The sequence below is a fragment of the Prunus avium genome, chromosome 8 (genome assembly GCF_965620075.1).
Source record: "Prunus avium chromosome 8, drPruAviu1.hap1.1, whole genome shotgun sequence".
Lineage (NCBI taxonomy): Eukaryota > Viridiplantae > Streptophyta > Magnoliopsida > Rosales > Rosaceae > Prunus > Prunus avium.
The window spans coordinates 18072233-18095352 of NC_142291.1; positions in this window are offsets into that span (position 1 = coordinate 18072233).

The window sequence follows — 23120 nt, forward strand, 5'->3', positions numbered from 1 at the left end:
ATTTGGTGAGTTTTGAGTGAAATCCAATCGCTAGAAGTATGGAATACACCAACCACTCCAATTAGGAACGAACTGTCGTTGAACTTGAATTGTCCAATTTCGAACACCTATTGATTTCGGATCGAGGCCAAAACTTGGGCAACATCATATTATGGTGGGAGGAGTCGTTTGGTGAGTTTTAAATGAAATCCAATCGCTAGAAGTATGGAATACACCAACCACTCCAATTAGGAACGAACTGCCGTTGAACTTGAATTGTCCAATTTCTGACACCTATTGATTTCGGATCGAGCCCAAAACTTGGGCAACACCATAATATGGTGGGAGGAGACATTTGGTGAGTTTTGAGTGAAATCCAATCGCTAGAAGTATGGAATACACCAACCACTCCAATTAGGAACGAACTGCCGTTGAACTTGAATTGTCCAATTTCTGACACCTATTGATTTCGGATCGAGCCCAAAACTTGGGCAACATCATAATATGGTGGGAGGAGTCATTCGGTGAGTTTTGAGTGAAATCCAATTGCTAGAAGTATGGAATACACCAACCACTCCAATTTGGAACGAACTGCCGTTGAACTTGAATTGTCCAATTTGGAACACCTATTGATTTCGGATCGAGCCCAAAACTTGGGAAACATCATAATATGGTGGGAGGAGTCATTTGGTGAGTTTTGAGAGAAATCCAATCGCTAGAAGTATGGAATACACCAACCACTCCATTTAGGAACGAACTGCCGTTGAACTTGAATTGTCCAATGTCTCACACCTATTGATTTCGGATCGAGCCCAAATCTTGCGCAACATCATAATATGGTGGGAGGAGTCATTTGGTGAGTGTTGAGTGAAATCCAATCGCTAGAAGTATGCAATACACCAACCACTCCAATTTGGAACGAACTGCCGTTGAACTTGAATTGTCCAATTTCTCATACCTATTGATTTCGGATGGAGCCCAAAACGTGGGCAACATCATAATATGGTGGGAGGCGTTATTTGGTGAGTTTTGAGTGAAATCCAATCGCTAGACGTATGGAATACACCAACCACTCCAATTAGGAACGAAGTGCCGTTCAACTTCAATTGTCCAATTTGGAACACCTATTGATTTCGGATCGAGCCCAAAACTTGGGCAACATCATAATATGGTGGCAGGAGTCATTTGTTGAGTTTTGAGTGAAATCCAATCGCTAGAAGTACGAAATACACCAACCTCTCCATTTAGGAACGAACTGCCGTGGAACATGAATTGTCCAATTTCTCACACCTATTGATTTCGGATCGAGCCCCAAACTTTGGCAACATCATAATATGGTGGGAGGAGTCATTTGGTAAGTTTTGAGTGAAATCCCATCGCCAGAAGTATGGAATACACCAACCACTCCCATTAGGAAAGAACTGCCGTTGAACTTGAATTGTCCAATTTCGAACACCTATTGATTTCGGATCGAGCCCAAAAGTTGGGCGACATCATAATATGGTGGGTGGAGTCGTTTGGTGAGTTTTGAGTGAAATCCAATCGCTAGAAGTATGGAATACACCAACCACTCCAATTAGGAACGAACTGCCGTTGAACTTGAATTGTCCAATTTGGAACACCTATTGATTTCGGATCGAGCCCAAAACTTGGGCAACATCATAATATGGTGGGAGGAGTCATTTGCTGAGTTTTGAGTGAAATCCAACCACTAGAAGTATGGAATACACCAACCACTCCAATTAGGAACGAACTGCCGTTGAACTTGAATTGTCCAATTTCTCACACCTATTGATTTCGGATGGAACCCCACACTTGTGCAACATCGTAATATGGTGGGAGGAGTCATTTGGTGAGTTTTGAGTGAAATCCAATTGCTAGAAGTATGGAATACACCAACCACTCCAATTACGAACGAACTGCCGTTGAACTTGAATTGTTCAATTTCTCACACCTATTGATTTCGGATCGAGCCCAAAACTTGGGCAACATCATAATATGTTGGGAGGAGTCATTTGGTGAGTTTTCAGTGAAATCCAATCGCTAGAAGTACGGAATACACCAACCACTCCAATTAGGAACGAACTGCCGTTGAACTTGAATTGTCCAATTTCTCACACCTATTGATTTCGGATCGAGCCCAAAACTTGCGCAACATCATAATATGTTGGGAGGAGTCATTTGGTGAGTTTTCAGGGAAATCCAATCGCTAGAAGTACGGAATACACCAACCACTCCAATTAGGAACGAACTGCCGTTGAACTTGAATTGTCCAATGTCTCACACCTATTGATTTCGGATCGGGCCCAAAACTTGCGCAACATCATAATATGGTGGGAGGAGTCATTTGGTGAGTTTTGAGTGAAATCCTGTCGCTAGAAGTATGGAATACACCAACCACTCCAATTAGGAACGAACAGTCGTTGAACTTGAATTGTCCAATTTCTCACCCCTATTGATTTCGGATCGAGCCCAAAACTTGGGCAACATCATAATATGGTGGGAGGAGTCATTTGGTTAGTTTTGAGTGAAATCCAATCGCTAGAAGTACGGAATACACCAACCACTCCAATTAGGAACGAACTGCCGTTGAACTTGAATTGTCCAATTTCTCACACCTATTGATTTCGGATCGAGCCCAAAAGTTGGGCGACATCATAATATGGTGGGTGGAGTCGTTAGGTGAGTTTTGAGTGAAATCCAATCGCTAGAAGTACGGAATACACCAACCACTCCAATTAGGAACGAACTGCCGTTGAACTTGAATTGTCCAATTTCTCACACCTATTGATTTCGGATGGAACCCCACACTTGTGCAACATCGTAATATGGTGGCAGGCGTCATTTGGTGAGTTTTGAGTGAAATCCAATCGCCAGAAGTATGGAATACACCAACCACTCCCATTAGGAACGAACTGCCGTTGAACTTGAATTGTCCAATTTCTCTCACCTATTGATTTCGGATCGAGCCCAAAACTTGGGCAACATCATAATATGGTGGGAGGAGTCATTTGGTTAGTTTTGAGTGAAATCCAATCGCTAGAAGTACGGAATACACCAACCACTCCAATTAGGAACGAACTGCCGTTGAACTTGAATTGTCCAATTTCTCACACCTATTGATTTCGGATCGAGCCCAAAAGTTGGGCGACATCATAATATGGTGGGTGGAGTCGTTTGGTGAGTTTTGAGTGAAATCCAATCGCTAGAAGTATGGAATACACCAACCACTCCAATTAGGAACGAACTGCCGTTGAACTTGAATTGTCCAATTTCTCACACCTATTGATTTCGGATGGAGCCCAAAACTTGGGCAACATCATAATATGGTGGGAGGAGTCATTTGGTGATTTTGAGTGAAATCCAATCGCTAGAAGTATGGAATACACCAACCACTCCAATTAGGAACGAACTGCCGTTGAACTTGAATTGTCCAATTTCTCACACCTATTGATTTCGGATCGAGCCCAAAACTTGGGCAACATCATATTATGGTGGGAGGAATCATTTGGTGAGTTTTGAGTGAAATCCAATCGCTAGAAGTATGGAATACACCAACCACTCCATTTAGGAACGAACTGCCGTTGAACTTGAATTGTCCAGTGTCTCACACCTATTGATTTCGGATCGAGCCCAAAACATGCGCAACATCATAATATGGTGGGAGGAGTCATTTGGTGAGTTTTGAGTGAAATCCTGTCGCTAGAAGTATGGAATACTCCAACCACTCCAATTAGGAACGAACAGTCGTTGAACTTGAATTGTCCAATTTCTCACCCCTATTGATTTCGGATCGAGCCCAAAACTTGGGCAACATCATAATATGGTGGGAGGAGTCATTTGGTGAGTTTTGAGTGAAATCCAATCGCTAGAAGTATGGAATACACCAACCAATCCAATTAGGAACGAACTGCCGTTGAACTTGAATTGTCCAATTTCTCACACCTACTGATTTCGGATGGAACCCCACACTTGTGCAACATCATAATATGGTGGGAGGAGTCATTTGGTGAGTTTTGAGTGAAATCCAATCGCTAGAAGTATGGAATACACTAACCACTCCAATTTGGAACGAACTGCCGTTGAACTTGAATTGTCCAATTTCTCACACCTATTGATTTCGGATCGAGCCCAAAACTTGGGCAACATCATAATCTGGTGGGAGGAGTCATTTGGTGAGTTTTGAGTGAAATGCTAGAAGTACGGAATACACCAACCGCTCCATTTAGGAACGAACTGCCGTTGAACTTGAATTGTCCAATTTCTCACACCTCTTGAGTTCGGATCGAGCCCAAAACTTTGGCAACATCATAATATGGTGGGAGGAGTCATTTGGTGAGGGTTGAGTGAAATCCAATCGCCAGAAGTATGGAATACACCAACCACTCCCATTAGGAACGAACTGCCGTTGAACTTGAATTGTCCAATTTCTCTCACCTATTGATTTCGGATCGAGCCCAAAACTTGGGCAACATCATAATATGGTGGGAGGAGTCATTTGGCGATTTTTGAGTGAAATCCAATCGCTAGAAGTATGGAATACACCAACCACTCCCATTAGGAACGAATTGCCGTTGAACATGAATTGTCCAATTTGGAACACCTATTGATTTCGGATCGAGCCCAAAACTTGGGCAACATCATAATATGGTGGGAGGAGTCATTTGGTGAGTTTTGAGTGAAATCCAATCGCTAGAAGTATGGAATACACCAACCACTCCAATTAGGAACGAACTGCCGTTGAACTTGAATTGTCCAATTTGGAACACCTATTGATTTCGGATCGAGCCCAAAACTTGGGCAACATCATAATATGGTGGGAGGAGTCATTTTGTGAGTTTTGAGTGAAATCCAATCGCTAGAAGTATGGAATAAACCAACCACTCGATTTAGGAACGAACTGCCGTTGAACTTGAATTGTCCAATTTGGAACACCTATTGATTTCGGATCGAGCCCAAAACATGGGCAACATCATAATATGGTGGGAGGAATCATTTGGTGAGTTTTGAGTGAAATCCAATCGCTAGAAGTATGGAATACACCAACCACTCCATTTAGGAACGAACTGCCGTTGAACTTGAATTGTCCAATGTCTCACACCTATTGATTTCGGATCGAGCCCAAAACTTGCGCAACATCATAATATGGTGGGAGGAGTCATTTGGTGAGTTTTGAGTGAAATCCTGTCGCTAGAAGTATGGAATACACCAACCACTCCAATTAGGAACGAACAGTCGTTGAACTTGAATTGTCCAATTTCTCACCCCTATTGATTTCGGATCGAGCCCAAAACTTGGGCAACATCATAATATGGTGGGAGGAGTCATTTGGTGAGTTTTGAGTGAAATCCAATCGCTAGAAGTATGGAATACACCAACCAATCCAATTAGGAACGAACTGCCGTTGAACTTGAATTGTCCAATTTCTCACACCTACTGATTTCGGATGGAACCCCACACTTGTGCAACATCATAATATGGTGGGAGGAGTCATTTGGTGAGTTTTGAGTGAAATCCAATCGCTAGAAGTATGGAATACACTAACCACTCCAATTTGGAACGAACTGCCGTTGAACTTGAATTGTCCAATTTCTCACACCTATTGATTTCGGATCGAGCCCAAAACTTGGGCAACATCATAATCTGGTGGGAGGAGTCATTTGGTGAGTTTTGAGTGAAATGCTAGAAGTACGGAATACACCAACCGCTCCATTTAGGAACGAACTGCCGTTGAACTTGAATTGTCCAATTTCTCACACCTATTGATTTCGGATCAAGCCCCAAACTTTGGCAACATCATAATATGGTGGGAGGAGTCATTTGGTGAGGTTTGAGTGAAATCCAATCGCCAGAAGTATGGAATACACCAACCACTCCCATTAGGAACGAACTGCCGTTGAACTTGAATTGTCCAATTTCTCACACCTATTGATTTCGGATCGAGCCCAAAACTTGGGCAACATCATAATCTGGTGGGAGGAGTCATTTGGTGAGTTTTGAGTGAAATGCTAGAAGTACGGAATACACCAACCGCTCCATTTAGGAACGAACTGCCGTTGAACTTGAATTGTCCAATTTCTCACACCTCTTGAGTTCGGATCGAGCCCAAAACTTTGGCAACATCATAATATGGTGGGAGGAGTCATTTGGTGAGGGTTGAGTGAAATCCAATCGCCAGAAGTATGGAATACACCAACCACTCCCATTAGGAACGAACTGCCGTTGAACTTGAATTGTCCAATTTCTCTCACCTATTGATTTCGGATCGAGCCCAAAACTTGGGCAACATCATAATATGGTGGGAGGAGTCATTTGGCGATTTTTGAGTGAAATCCAATCGCTAGAAGTATGGAATACACCAACCACTCCCATTAGGAACGAATTGCCGTTGAACATGAATTGTCCAATTTGGAACATCTATTGATTTCGGATCGAGCCCAAAACTTGGGCAACATAATAATATGGTGGGAGGAGTCATTTTGTGAGTTTTGAGTGAAATCCAATCGCTAGAAGTATGGAATAAACCAACCACTCCATTTAGGAACGAACTGCCGTTGAACTTGAATTGTCCAACGTCTCACACCTATTGATTTCGGATCGAGCCCAAAACTTGGGCAACATCATAATATGGTGGGAAGAGTCATTTGGTGAGTTTTTAGTGAAATCCAATCGCTAGAAGTACGGAATACACCAACCACTCCAATTAGGAACGAACTGCCGTTGAACTTGAATTGTCCAATTTCTCACACCTATTGATTTCGGATCGAGCCCAAAACTTGGGCAACATCATAATATGGTGGGAGGAGTCATTTGGTGAGTTTTGAGTGAAATCCGGTTGCTAGAAGTATGGAATACACCAACCACTCCAATTAGGAACGAACTTCCGTTGAACTTGAATTGTACAATTTGGAACACCTATAGATTTCGGATCGAGACCAAAACTTGGGCAACATCATAATATGGTGGGAGGAGTCATTTGGTGAGTTTTGAGTGAGATCCAATCGCTAGAAGTATGGAATACACCAACCACTCCAATTAGGAACGAACTGCAGTTGAACTTGCATTGTCCAATTTGGAACACCTATTGATTTCGGATCGAGCCCAAAACTTGGGCAACATCATAATATGGTGGGAGGAGTCATTTGGTGGGTTTTGAGTGAAATCCAATCGCTAGAAGTATGGAATACACAAACCACTCCAATTAGAAACGAACTGCCGTTGAACTTGAATTGTCCAATTTGGAACACCTATTGATTTCGGATCGTGACCAAAACTTGGGCAACATCATAATATGGTGGGAGGAGTCATTTGGTGAGTTTTGAGTGAAATCCAATCGCTAGAAATATGGAATACACCAACCACTCCAATTAGGAACGAACTGCCGTTGAACTTGAATTGTCCAATTTCTCACGCCTATCGATTTCGGATCGAGCCCCAAACTTGCGCAACATCATAATATGGTGGGAGGAGTCATTTGGTGAGTTTTGAGTGAAATCCAGTCGCTAGAAGTATGGAATACACCAACCACTCCAATTAGGAACGAACTGCCGTTGAACTTGAATTGTCCAATTTCTCACACCTATTGATTTCAGATCGAGCCCCAAACTTGGGCAACATCATAATATGGTGGGAGGAGTCATTTGGAGAGTTTTGAGTGAAATCCAGTCGCTAGAAGTATGGAATACACCAACCACTCCAATTAGGAACGAACTGCCGTTGAACTTGAATTGTCCAATTTCTCACACCTATTGATTTCGGATCGAGCCCAAAACTTGGGCAACATCATAATATGGTGGGAGGAGTCATTTGGTGAGTTTTGAGTGAAACCCAATCGCTAGAAGTATGGAATACACCAACCACTCCAATTAGGAACGAACTGTAGTTGAAATTAATTTGACCAACTTCTCACACCTATTGATTTCGGACCGAGCCCAAAACTTGGGCAACATCATAATATGGTGGGAGAAGTCATTTGGTGAGTTTTGAGTGAAATCCAAACGCTAGAAGTATGGAATACACCAACCACTCCAATTAGGAACGAACTGCCGTTGAACTTGAATTCTCCAATTTCTCACACCTATTGATTTCGGATCGAGCCCAAAACTTGGGCAACATCATAATATGGTGGGAGGAGTCATTTGGTGAGTTTTGAGTGAAATCCGATCGCTAGAAGTATGGAATACACCAACCACTCCAATTTGGAACGAACTGCCGTTGAACTTAAATTGTCCAATTTCTCACACCTCTTGAGTTCGGATCGAGCCCAAAACTTTGGCAACATCATAATATGGTGGGAGGAGTCATTTGGTGAGTTTTGAGTGAAATCCAATCGCCAAAAGTATGGAATACACCAACCACTCCAATTTGGAACGAACTGCCGTTGAACTTGAATTGTCCAATTTGGAACACCTATTGATTTCGGATCGAGACCAAAACTTGGGCAACGTCGTAATATGGTGGGAGGAGTCATTTAGTGAGTTTTGAGTGAAATCCAATCGCTAGAAGTATGGAATACAGCAAACCACTCCAATTAGGAACGAACTGCCGTTGAACTTGGATTGTCCAATTTCTCACACCTATTGATTTCAGATCGAGCCCAAAACTTGGGCAACATCATAATATGGTGGGAGGAGTCATTTGGTGAGTTTTGAGTGAAATCCAATCGGTAGAGGTATGGAATACACCAACCACTCCCATAAGGAATGAACTGTTGTTGAACTTGAATTGTCCAATTTCTCACACCTATTGATTTCGGATCGAACCCCAAACTTGTGCAACATCATAATATGGTGGGAGGATTCAATTGGTGAGTTTTGAGTGAAATCCAATCGCTAGAAGTATGGAATACACCAACCACTCCAATTAGGAACGAACTGCCGTTGAACTTGAATTGTCTAATTTGGAACACCTATTGATTTCGGATCGAGCCCAAAACTTGGGCAACATCATAATATGGTGGGAGGAGTCATTTGGTGAGTTTTGAGTGAAATCCAAACGCTAGAAGTATGGGATACACCAAACACTCCAATTAGGAACGAACTGCCGTTGAACTTGAATTGTCCAATTTCTCACACCTATTGATTTCGGATCGAACCCCAAACATGTGCAACATCGTAATACGGTGGGAGGATTCATTTGGTGAGTTTTGAGTGAAATCCAATCGCTAGAAGTATGGAATACACCAACCACTCCAATTAGGAACGAACTGCCGTTGAACTTGAATTGTCCAATTTGGAACACCTATTGATTTCGGATCGAGCCCAAAACTTGGGCAACATCATAATATGGTGGGAGGAGTCATTTGGTGAGTTTTGAGTGAAATCCAATCGCTAGAAGTATGGAATACACCAACCACTCCATTTAGGAACGAACTGCCGTTGAACTTGAATTGTCCAATATCTCACACCTATTGATTTTTGATGGAGCCCTAAACTTGGGCAACATCATAATATGGTGGGAGTAGTCATTTGGTAAGTTTTGAGTGAAATCCAATCGCTAGAAGTACGGAATACACCAACTACTCCAATTAGGAACGAACTGCCGTTGAACTTGAATTGTCCAATTTCGAACACCTATTGATTTCGGATCGAGCCCAAAACTTGGGAAACATCATAACATGGTGGGAGGAGTCCTTTGGTGAGTTTTCAGTGAAATCCAATCATTAGAAGTATGGAATACATCAACCACTCCAATTAGGAACGAACTGCCGTTGAACTTGAATTTTCCAATTTCTCACACCTATTGATTTCGGATCGAGCCCAAAACTTGGGCAACATCATAATATGGAGGGAGGAGGCATTTGGTGAGTTTTGAGTGAAATCCAATCGCTAGAAGTATGGAATACACCAACCACTCCAATTAGGAACGAACTGCCGTTGAACTTGAATTGTCCAATTTCTCACACCTATTGATTTCGTATCGAGCCCAAAACTTGGGCAACATCATAATATGGTGGGAGGAGTCATTTGGTGAGTTTTGAGTGATATCCAATCGCTAGAAGTATGGAATACACCAACAACTCCAATTAGGAACGAACTGCCGTTGAACTTAAATTGTCCAATTTGGAACACCTATTGAGTTCGGATCGAGCCCAAAACTTGGGCAACACCATAATATGGTGGGAGGAGTCATTTGGTGAGTTTTGAGTGAAATCCAATCGCTAGAAGTGTGGAATACCCCAACCACTCCAATTAGAAACGAACTGTCGTTGAACTTGAATTGTCCAATTTGGAACAACTATGGATTTCGGATCGCGCCCAAAACTTGGGCAACATCATAATATGGTGGGAGGAGTCATTTGGTGAGTTTTGAGTGAAATCCAATCGCTAGAAGTATGGAATACACCAACCACTCCAATTAGGAACGAACTGCCGTTGAACTTGAATTGTCCAATTTGGAACACCTATTGATTTCGGATCGAACCCAAAACTTGGGCAACATCACAATATGGTGGGAGGAGTCATTTGGTGAGTTTTGAGTGAAATCCAATCGCTAGAATTATGGGATACACCAACTACTCCAATTAGGAACGAACTGCCGTTGAACTTGAATTGTCCAATTTGTCACACCTATTGATTTCGGATCGAGCCCAAAACTTGGGCAACATCATAGTATGGTGGGAGGAGTCATTTGGTGAGTTTTGAGTGAAATCCAATCGCTAGAAGTATGGAATACAGCAACCACTCCAATTAGGAACGAACTGCCGTTGAACTTGAATTGTCCAATTTCTCAAACCTATTGATTTCGGATCGAGCCCAAAACTTGGGCAACCTCATAATATGGTGGGAGGAGTCATTTGGTGACTTTTGAGTGAAATCCAATCGCTTGAAGTATGGAATACACCAACCACTCCAATTAGGAACGAACTGCCGTTGAACTTGAATTGTCCAATTTCTCACACCTATTGATTTCGGATCGAGCCCAAAACTTGGGCAACATCATAATATGTTGGGAGGAGTCATTTGGTGAGTTTTGAGTGAAATCCAATCGCTAGAAGTATGGAATACACCAACAACTCCAATTAGAAACGAACTGCCATTGAACTTAAATTGTCCAATTTCTCACACCTATTGAATTCGGATCGAGCCCAAAACTTGGGCAACATCATAATATGGTGGGAGGAGTCATTTGGTTAGTTTTGAGTGAAATCCAATCGCTAAAAGTATGGAATACACCAAACACTCCAATTAGGAACGAACTGCCGTTGAACTTGAACTGTCCAATTTCTCACACCTATTGATTTCGGATCGAGCCCAAAACTTGGGCAACATCATAATATGGTGGGAGGAGTCATTTGGTGAGTTTTGAGTGAAATCCAATCGCTAGAAGTATGGAATACCCCAAGAACTCCAACTAGGAACGAACTGCCATTGAACTTAAATTGTCCAATTTCTCACACCAATTGAGTTCGGATCGAGCCCAAAACTTGGGCAACATCATAATATGGTGGGAGGAGTCATTTGGTGAGTTTTGAGTGAAATCCAATCGCTAGAAGTATGGAATACACCAACCACTCCAATTTGGAACGAACTACCGTTGAACTTAAATTGTCCAATTTCTCACACCTCTTGAGTTCGGATCGAGCCCAAAACTTTGGCAACATCATAATATGGTGGGAGGAGTCATTTGGTCAGTTTTGAGTGAAATCCAATCGCTAGAAGTATGGAATACACCAACCACTCCAATTAGGAACGAACTGTCGTTGAATTGAATTGTCCAATTTCTCACACCTATTGATTTCGGATCGAGCCAAAAACTTGGGCAACATCATAATATGGTGGGAGGAGTCATTTGGTGAGTTTTGAGTGAAATCCAATCGCTAGAAGTATGGAATACACCAACCACTCCAATTAGGAACGAACTGCCGTTGAACTTGAATTGTCCAATTTGGAACACCTATCGATTTCGTATCGAGCCCAAAACTTGGGCAACATCATAATATGGTGGGAGGAGTTATTTGGTGAGTTTTGAGTGAAATCCAATCGCTAGAAGTATGGAATACACCAACCACTCCAATTAGGAACGAACTTCCGTTGAACTTGAATTGTCCAATTTCAAACACCTTTTGATTTTGGATCGAGCCCAAAACTTGGGCAACATCATATTATGGTGGGAGGAGTTATTTGGTGAGTTTTGAGTGAAATCCAATCGCTAGAAGTATGGAATACACCAACCACTCCAATTAGGAACGAACTTCCGTTGAACTTGAATTGTCCAATTTCAAACACCTTTTGATTTTGGATCGAGCCCAAAACTTGGGCAACATCATAATATGGTGGGAGGAGTCATTTGGTGAGTTTTGAGTGAAATCCAATCGGTAGATGAATGGAATACACCAACCACTCCAATTAGGAACGAACTGCCGTTGAACTTGAATTGTCCAATTTCTCACACCTATTGATTTCGGATCGAGCCCAAAACTTGCGCAACATCATAATATGGTGGGAGGAGTCATTTGGTGAGTTTTGAGTGAAATCCAATTGCTAGAAGTATGGAATACACCAACCACTCCAATTAGGAACGAACTGCCGTTGAACTTGAATTGTCCAATTTGGAACACCTATTGATTTCGGATCGAGCCCAAAACTTGGGCAACATCATAATATGGTGGGAGGAGTCATTTGGTGAGTTTTGAGTGAAATCCAATCGGTAGATGAATGGAATACACCAACCACTCCAATTAGGAACGAACTGCCGTTGAACTTGAATTGTCCAATTTCTCACACCTATTGATTTCGGATCGAGCCCAAAACTTGGGCAACATCATAATATGGTGGGAGGAGTCATTTGGTGAGTTTTGAGTGAAATCCAATCGCTAGAAGTATGGAATACCCCAACCACTCCAATTAGGAACGAACTGCCGTTGAACTTGAATTCTGCAATTTCTCACACCTATTGATTTCGGATCGAGCCCAAAACTTGGGCAACATCATAATATGGTGGGAGGAGTCATTTGGTGAGTTTTGAGTGAAATCCAATCGCTAGAAGTATGGAATACACCAACCACTGCCATTAGGAACGAACTGCCGTTGAAATTGAATTGCCCAATATCTCACACCTATTGATTTCGGATCGAGCCCAAAACTTGGGCAACAACATAATTTGGTGGAAGGAGTCATTTGGTGAGTTTTGAGTGAAATCCAATCGCTAGAAGTATGGAATACACCAACCACTGCCATTAGGAACGAACTGCCGTTGAACTTGAATTGTCCAATTTCTCACACCTATTGATTTCGGATCGAACCCCAAACTTGAGCAACATCATATTATGGTGGGAGGAGTCGTTTGGTGAGTTTTGACTGAAATCCAATCGCTACAAGTATGGAATACACCAACCACTCCAATTAGGAACGAACTGCCGTTGAACTTGAATTGTGCAATTTGGAACACCTATTGATTTCGGAGCGACCCCAAAACTTTGGCAACATCATAATATGGTGGGAGGAGTCATTTGGTGCGTTTTGAGTGAAATCCGAACGCTAGAAGTATGGAATACACCAACCACTCCAATTAGGAACAAACTATCGTTGAAATTGAATTGACCAATTTCTCACACCTATTGATTTCAGATCGAGCCCAAAACTTGTGCAACATCATAATACGGTGGGATGAGTCATTTGGCGAGTTTTGAGTGAAATCCAATCGCTAGAAGTACGGAATACACCAACCACTCCAATTAGGAACGAACTGCCGTTGAACTTGAATTGTCCATTTTCTCACACCTACTGATTTCGGATCGGGCCCCAAACTTGGGCAACATCATAATATGGTGGGAGGAGTCATTTGGTGAGTTTTGAGTGAAATCCAATCGCTAGAAGTATGGAATACACCAACCACTCCAATTTGGAACGAACTACCGTTGAACTTAAATTGTCCAATTTCTCACACCTCTTGAGTTCGGATCGAGCCCAAAACTTTGGCAACATCATAATATGGTGGGAGGAGTCATTTGGTCAGTTTTGAGTGAAATCCAATCGCTAGAAGTATGGAATACACCAACCACTCCAATTAGGAACGAACTGTCGTTGAATTGAATTGTCCAATTTCTCACACCTATTGATTTCGGATCGAGCCAAAAACTTGGGCAACATCATAATATGGTGGGAGGAGTCATTTGGTGAGTTTTGAGTGAAATCCAATCGCTAGAAGTATGGAATACACCAACCACTCCAATTAGGAACGAACTGCCGTTGAACTTGAATTGTCCAATTTGGAACACCTATCGATTTCGTATCGAGCCCAAAACTTGGGCAACATCATAATATGGTGGGAGGAGTTATTTGGTGAGTTTTGAGTGAAATCCAATCGCTAGAAGTATGGAATACACCAACCACTCCAATTAGGAACGAACTTCCGTTGAACTTGAATTGTCCAATTTCAAACACCTTTTGATTTTGGATCGAGCCCAAAACTTGGGCAACATCATATTATGGTGGGAGGAGTTATTTGGTGAGTTTTGAGTGAAATCCAATCGCTAGAAGTATGGAATACACCAACCACTCCAATTAGGAACGAACTTCCGTTGAACTTGAATTGTCCAATTTCAAACACCTTTTGATTTTGGATCGAGCCCAAAACTTGGGCAACATCATAATATGGTGGGAGGAGTCATTTGGTGAGTTTTGAGTGAAATCCAATCGGTAGATGAATGGAATACACCAACCACTCCAATTAGGAACGAACTGCCGTTGAACTTGAATTGTCCAATTTCTCACACCTATTGATTTCGGATCGAGCCCAAAACTTGCGCAACATCATAATATGGTGGGAGGAGTCATTTGGTGAGTTTTGAGTGAAATCCAATTGCTAGAAGTATGGAATACACCAACCACTCCAATTAGGAACGAACTGCCGTTGAACTTGAATTGTCCAATTTGGAACACCTATCGATTTCGTATCGAGCCCAAAACTTGGGCAACATCATAATATGGTGGGAGGAGTTATTTGGTGAGTTTTGAGTGAAATCCAATCGCTAGAAGTATGGAATACACCAACCACTCCAATTAGGAACGAACTTCCGTTGAACTTGAATTGTCCAATTTCAAACACCTTTTGATTTTGGATCGAGCCCAAAACTTGGGCAACATCATATTATGGTGGGAGGAGTTATTTGGTGAGTTTTGAGTGAAATCCAATCGCTAGAAGTATGGAATACACCAACCACTCCAATTAGGAACGAACTTCCGTTGAACTTGAATTGTCCAATTTCAAACACCTTTTGATTTTGGATCGAGCCCAAAACTTGGGCAACATCATAATATGGTGGGAGGAGTCATTTGGTGAGTTTTGAGTGAAATCCAATCGGTAGATGAATGGAATACACCAACCACTCCAATTAGGAACGAACTGCCGTTGAACTTGAATTGTCCAATTTCTCACACCTATTGATTTCGGATCGAGCCCAAAACTTGCGCAACATCATAATATGGTGGGAGGAGTCATTTGGTGAGTTTTGAGTGAAATCCAATTGCTAGAAGTATGGAATACACCAACCACTCCAATTAGGAACGAACTGCCGTTGAACTTGAATTGTCCAATTTGGAACACCTATTGATTTCGGATCGAGCCCAAAACTTGGGCAACATCATAATATGGTGGGAGGAGTCATTTGGTGAGTTTTGAGTGAAATCCAATCGGTAGATGAATGGAATACACCAACCACTCCAATTAGGAACGAACTGCCGTTGAACTTGAATTGTCCAATTTCTCACACCTATTGATTTCGGATCGAGCCCAAAACTTGGGCAACATCATAATATGGTGGGAGGAGTCATTTGGTGAGTTTTGAGTGAAATCCAATCGCTAGAAGTATGGAATACCCCAACCACTCCAATTAGGAACGAACTGCCGTTGAACTTGAATTCTGCAATTTCTCACACCTATTGATTTCGGATCGAGCCCAAAACTTGGGCAACATCATAATATGGTGGGAGGAGTCATTTGGTGAGTTTTGAGTGAAATCCAATCGCTAGAAGTATGGAATACACCAACCACTGCCATTAGGAACGAACTGCCGTTGAAATTGAATTGCCCAATATCTCACACCTATTGATTTCGGATCGAGCCCAAAACTTGGGCAACAACATAATTTGGTGGAAGGAGTCATTTGGTGAGTTTTGAGTGAAATCCAATCGCTAGAAGTATGGAATACACCAACCACTGCCATTAGGAACGAACTGCCGTTGAACTTGAATTGTCCAATTTCTCACACCTATTGATTTCGGATCGAACCCCAAACTTGAGCAACATCATATTATGGTGGGAGGAGTCGTTTGGTGAGTTTTGACTGAAATCCAATCGCTACAAGTATGGAATACACCAACCACTCCAATTAGGAACGAACTGCCGTTGAACTTGAATTGTGCAATTTGGAACACCTATTGATTTCGGAGCGACCCCAAAACTTTGGCAACATCATAATATGGTGGGAGGAGTCATTTGGTGCGTTTTGAGTGAAATCCGAACGCTAGAAGTATGGAATACACCAACCACTCCAATTAGGAACAAACTATCGTTGAAATTGAATTGACCAATTTCTCACACCTATTGATTTCAGATCGAGCCCAAAACTTGTGCAACATCATAATACGGTGGGATGAGTCATTTGGCGAGTTTTGAGTGAAATCCAATCGCTAGAAGTACGGAATACACCAACCACTCCAATTAGGAACGAACTGCCGTTGAACTTGAATTGTCCAATTTGGAACACCTATTGATTTCGGATCGAGCCCAAAACTTGGGCAACATCATAATATGGTGGGAGAAGTCATTTGGTGATTTTTGAGTGAAATCCGAACGCTAGAAGTATGAAATACACCAACCACTCCAATGAGGAACGAAGTGCCGTTGAACTTGAATTGTCCAATTTCTCACACCTATTGATTTCGGATCGAGCCCAAAACATGGGCAACATCGTAATATGGTGGGAGGAGTCATTTGGTGAGTTTTGAGTGAAATCCAATCGCTAGAAGTATGGAATACACCAACCACTCCAATTAGGAACGAACTGCCGTTGAACTTGAATTGTCCAATTTCTCACACCTATTGATTTCGGATTGAGCCCCAAACTTGGGCAACATCATAATATGGTGGGAGGAGTCATTTGGTGAGTTTTGAGTGAAATCCAATCGCTAGAAGTATGGAATACACCAACCACTCCAATTAGGAATGCACTGCCGTTGAACTTGAATTGTGCAATTTGGAACACCTATTGATTTCGGATCGAGCCCAAAACTTGGGCAACATCATAATATGGTGGGAGGAGTCATTTGGTGAGTTTTGAGTGAAATCCAATCGCTAGAAGTATGGAATACACCGACCACTCCATTTTGGAACGAACTATCGTTGAAATTGAATTGCCCAATTTCTCGCACCTATTGATTTCGGATCGAGCCCAAAACTTGGGCAACATCATAATATGGTGGGAGGAGTCATTTGGTGAGTTTTGAGTGAAATCCAATCGCTAGAAGTATGGAATACACCAACCACTCCCATTAGGAACGAACTGCCGTTGAACTTGAATTCTCCAATTACACCTATTGATTTCGGATCGAGCCAAAAACTTGGGAAACATCATAATATGGTGGAAGGCGTCATTTGGTGAGTTTTGAGTGAAATCTAATCGCTAGAAGTATGGAATACACCAACCACTCCCATTAGGAACGAACTGCCGTTGAACTTGAATTGTCCAATTTCTCACACCTACTGATTTCGGATCGAGCCCAAAACTTGGGCAACATCATAATATGGTGGGAGGAGTCATTTGGTGAGTTTTGAGTGAAATCCAATCGCTAGAAGTATGGAATACACTAACCACTCCCATTAGGAACGAACTGCCGTTGAACTTGAATTGTGCAATTTCTCATACCTATTGATTTCGGATCGAACCCCAAACTTGTGCAACGTCATAATATGGTGGGTGGAGGCATTTGGCGAGTTTTGAGTGAAATCCAATCGCTAGAAGTATGGAATACACCAAGCACTCCAATTAGGAACGAACTGCCGTTGAACTTGAATTGTCCATTTTCTCACACCTACTGATTTCGGATCGGGCCCCAAACTTGGGCAACATCATAATATGGTGGGAGGAGTCATTTGGTGAGTTTTGAGTGAAATCCAATCGCTAGAAGTATGGAATACACTAACCACTCCCATTAGGAACGAACTGCCGTTGAACTTGAATTGTGCAATTTCTCACACCTATTGATTTCGGATCGAACCCCAAACTTGTGCAACATCATAATATGGTGGGAGGAGGCATTTGGTGAGTTTTGAGTGAAATCCAAACGCTAGAAGTATGGAATACACGAACCACTCCAATTAGGAACGAGCTGCCGTTGAACTTGAATTGTCCAATTTGGAACACCTATGGATTTCGGATCGAGCCCAAAACTTGGGTAACATCATAATATGGTGGGAGGAGTCATTGGGTGAGGTTTGAGTGAAATCCAATCGCTAGAAGTATGGAATACACCAACCACTCCAATTAGGAACGAACTGCCGTTGAAATTGAATTGTCCAATTTCTCACACCTACTGATTTCGGATCGAGCCCAAAACTTGGGCAACATCATAATATGGTGGGAGGAGTCATTTGGTGAGTTTTGAGTGAAATCCAATCGCTAGAAGTATGGAATACACTAACCACTCCCATTAGGAACGAACTGCCGTTGAACTTGAATTGTGCAATTTCTCATACCTATTGATTTCGGATCGAGCCCAAAACTTGGGCAACATCATAATATGGTGGGTGGAGGCATTTGGCGAGTTTTGAGTGAAATCCAATCGCTAGAAGTATGGAATACACCAAGCACTCCAATTAGGAACGAACTGCCGTTGAACTTGAATTGTCCATTTTCTCACACCTACTGATTTCGGATCGGGCCCCAAACTTGGGCAACATCATAATATGGTGGGAGGAGTCATTTGGTGAGTTTTGAGTGAAATCCAATCGCTAGAAGTATGGAATACACTAACCACTCCCATTAGGAACGAACTGCCGTTGAACTTGAATTGTGCAATTTCTCACACCTATTGATTTCGGATCGAACCCCAAACTTGTGCAACATCATAATATGGTGGGAGGAGGCATTTGGTGAGTTTTGAGTGAAATCCAAACGCTAGAAGTATGGAATACACGAACCACTCCAATTAGGAACGAGCTGCCGTTGAACTTGAATTGTCCAATTTGGAACACCTATGGATTTCGGATCGAGCCCAAAACTTGGGTAACATCATAATATGGTGGGAGGAGTCATTGGGTGAGGTTTGAGTGAAATCCAATCGCTAGAAGTATGGAATACACCAACCACTCCAATTAGGAACGAACTGCCGTTGAAATTGAATTGTCCAATTTCTCACACCTATTGATTTCGGATCAGGCCCCAAACTTGGGCAACATCATAATATAGTGGGAGGAGTCATTTGGTGAGTTTTGAGTGAAATCCAATCGCTAGAAGTATGGAATACACCAACCACTACAATTAGGAACGAACTGCCGTTGAACTTGAATTGTCCAATTTCTCACACCTATTGATTTCGGATCGAGCCCAAAACATAGGCAACATCAAAATATGGTGGGAGGACTCATTTGGTGAGTTTTGAGGGAAATCCAATCGCTAGAGGTATGGAATACACCAACCACTCCAATTAGGAACGAACTGCCGTTGAACTTGAATTGTCCAATTTGGAACACCTATTGATTTCGGATCGAGCCGAAAACTTGGGTAACATCATAATATGGTGGGAGGAGTCATTGGGTGAGTTTTGAGTGAAATCCAATCGCTAGAAGTATGGAATACACCAAGCACTCCAATTAGGAACGAACTGCCGTTGAACTTGAATTGTTCAATTTCTCACACCTATTGATTTCGGATCGAGCCCAAAACTTGGGCAACATCATAATATGGTGGGAGGAGTCATTTGGTGAGTTTTGAGTGAAATCCAAGATCTAGAAGTATGGAATACACCAACCACACCAATTAGGAACGAACTGCCGGTGAACTTGAATTGTCCAATTTCTCACACCTATTGAGTTCGGATAGAACCCCAAACTTGTGCAACATCATAATATGGTGGGAGGAGTCATTTGGTGAGTTTTGAGTGAAATCCAATCGCTAGAAGTGTGGAATACACCAACCACTCCAATTAGGAATGAACTGCCGTTGAACTTGAATTGTCCAATTTCTCACACCTATTGATTTCGGATGGAACCCCACACTTGTGCAACATCATAATATGGTGGGAGGAGTCATTTGGTGAGTTTTGAGTGAAATCCAATCGCTAGAAGTATGGAATACACTAACCACTCCCATTAGGAACGAACTGCCGTTGAACTTGAATTGTGCAATTTCTCACACCTATTGATTTCGGATCGAACCCCAAACTTGTGCAACATCATAACATGGTGGGAGGAGGCATTTGGTGAGTTTTGAGTGAAATCCAATCGCTCGAAGTATGGAATACACCAACGACTCCAATTAGGAATGAACTGCCGTTGAACTTAAATTGTCGAATTTCTCACACCTATTGAGTTCGGATCGAGCCCAAAACTTGGGCAACATAATAATATGGTGGGGGTGAGTTTTGAGTGAAATGCAATCGCTAGAAGTGTGGAATACACCAACCACTCCAATTAGGAACGAACTGCCGTTGAACTTGAATTGTCCAATTTCTCACACCTACTGATTTCGGATCGAGCCCAAAACTTGGGCAACATCATAATATGGTGGGAGGAGTCATTTGGTGAGTTTTGAGTGAAATCCAATCGCTAGAAGTATGGAATACACCAACCACTCCAATTAGGAACGAACTGCCGTTGAACTTGAATTGTCCAATTTCTCACACCTATTGATTTCAGAACGGGCCCTAAACTTGGGCAACATCATAATATGGTGGGAGGAGTCATTTGGTGAGTTTTGAGTGAAATCCAATCGCTAGAAGTATGGAATACACCAACCATTCCAATTAGGAACGAACTGCCGTTGAACTTGAATTGTCCAATTTCTCACACCTATTGATTTCGGATCGGGCCCCAAACTTCGGCAACATCATAATATCGTGGGAGGAGCCATTTGGTGAGTTTTGAGTGAAATCCAATCGCTAGAAGTATGGAATACACTAACCACTCCCATTAGGAACGAACTGCCGTTGAACTTGAATTGTGCAATTTCTCACACCTATTGATTTCGGATCGAACCCCAAACTTGTGCAACGTCATAATATGGTGGGTGGAGGCATTTGGTGAGTTTTGAGTGAAATCCAATCGCTAGAAGTATGGAATACACCAACCACTCCAATTAGGAACGAACTGCCGTTGAACTTGAATTGTCCATTTTCTCTCACCTATTGATTTCGGATTGGGCCCCAAACTTGGGCAACATCATAATATGGTGGGAGGAGTCATTTGGTGAGTTTTGAGTGAAATCCAATCGCTAGAAGTATGGAATACACTAACCACTCCCATTAGGAACGAACTGCCGTTGAACTTGAATTGTGCAATTTCTCAGACCTATTGATTTCGGATCGAACCCCAAACTTGTGCAACGTCATAATATGGTGGGAGGAGGCGTTTGGTGAGTTTTGAGTGAAATCCAATCGCTAGAAGTATGGAATACACTAACCACTCCCATTAGGAACGAACTGCCGTTGAACTTGAATTGTGCAATTTCTCACACCTATGATTTCGGATCGAACCCCAAACTTGTGCAACATCATAATATGGTGGGAGGAGGCATTTGGTGAGTTTTGAGTGAAATCCAAACGCTAGAAGTATGGAATACACCAACCACTCCAATTGGGAACGAACTGCCGTTGAACTTGAATTGTCCAATTTGGAACACCTATGGATTTCGGATCGAGCCCAAAACTTGGGTAACATCATAATATGGTGGGAGGAGTCATTGGGTGAGGTTTGAGTGAAATCCAATCGCTAGAAGTATGGAATACACCAACCACTCCAATTAGGAACGAACTGCCGTTGAAATTGAATTGTCCAATTTCTCACACCTATTGATTTCGGATCAGGCCCCAAACTTGGGCAACATCATAATATAGTGGGAGGAGTCATTTGGTGAGTTTTGAGTGAAATCCAATCGCTAGAAGTATGGAATACACCAACCACTCCAATTAGGAACGAACTGCCGTTGAACTTGAATTGTCCAATGTCTCACACCTATTGATTTCGGATCGAGCCCAAAACTTGGTCAACATCATAATATGGTGGGAGGAGTCATTTGGTGAGTTTTGAGTGAAATCCAATCGCTAGACGTATGGAATACACCAACCACTCCCATTAGGAACGAATTGTCGTTGAACTTGAATTGTCCAATTTCTCACAACTATTGATTTCGGATCGAACCCCAAACTTGTGCAACATCATAATATGGTGGGAGGAGTCATTTGATGAGTTTTGAGTGAAATCCAATCGCTAGAAGTATGGAATACACCAACCACTCCAATAAGGAACGAACTGCCGTTGAACTTGAATTGTCCAATTTGGAACATCTATTGATTTCGGATCAAGCCCAAAACTTGGGCAACATCGTAATATGGTGGGAGGAGTCATTTGGGGAGTTTTGAGTGAAATCCAATCGCTAGAAGTATGGAATACACCAACCACTCCAATTAGGAACGAACTGCCGTTGAACTTGAATTGTTCAATTTCTCACACCTATTGATTTCGGATCGAGCCCAAAACTTGGGCAACATCATAATATGGTGGGAGGAGTCATTTGGTGAGTTTTGAGTGAAATCCAATCGCTAGAAGTGTGGAATACACCAACCACTCCAATTAGGAGCGAACTGCCGTTGAACTTGAATTGTCCAATTTCTCACACCTATTGATTTCGGATCGAACAAAAAACTTGGGCAACATCATAATATGGTGGGAGGAGTCATTTGGTGAGCTTTGAGTGAAATCCAATCGCTAGAAGTATGGAATACACCAAGCACTCCAATTAGGAACGAACTGCCGTTGAACTTGAATTGTCCAATTTCTCACACCTATTGATTTCGGATCGGGCCCCAAACTTCGGCAACATCATAATATCGTGGGAGGAGCCATTTGGTGAGTTTTGAGTGAAATCCAATCGCTAGAAGTATGGAATACACTAACCACTCCCATTAGGAACGAACTGCCGTTGA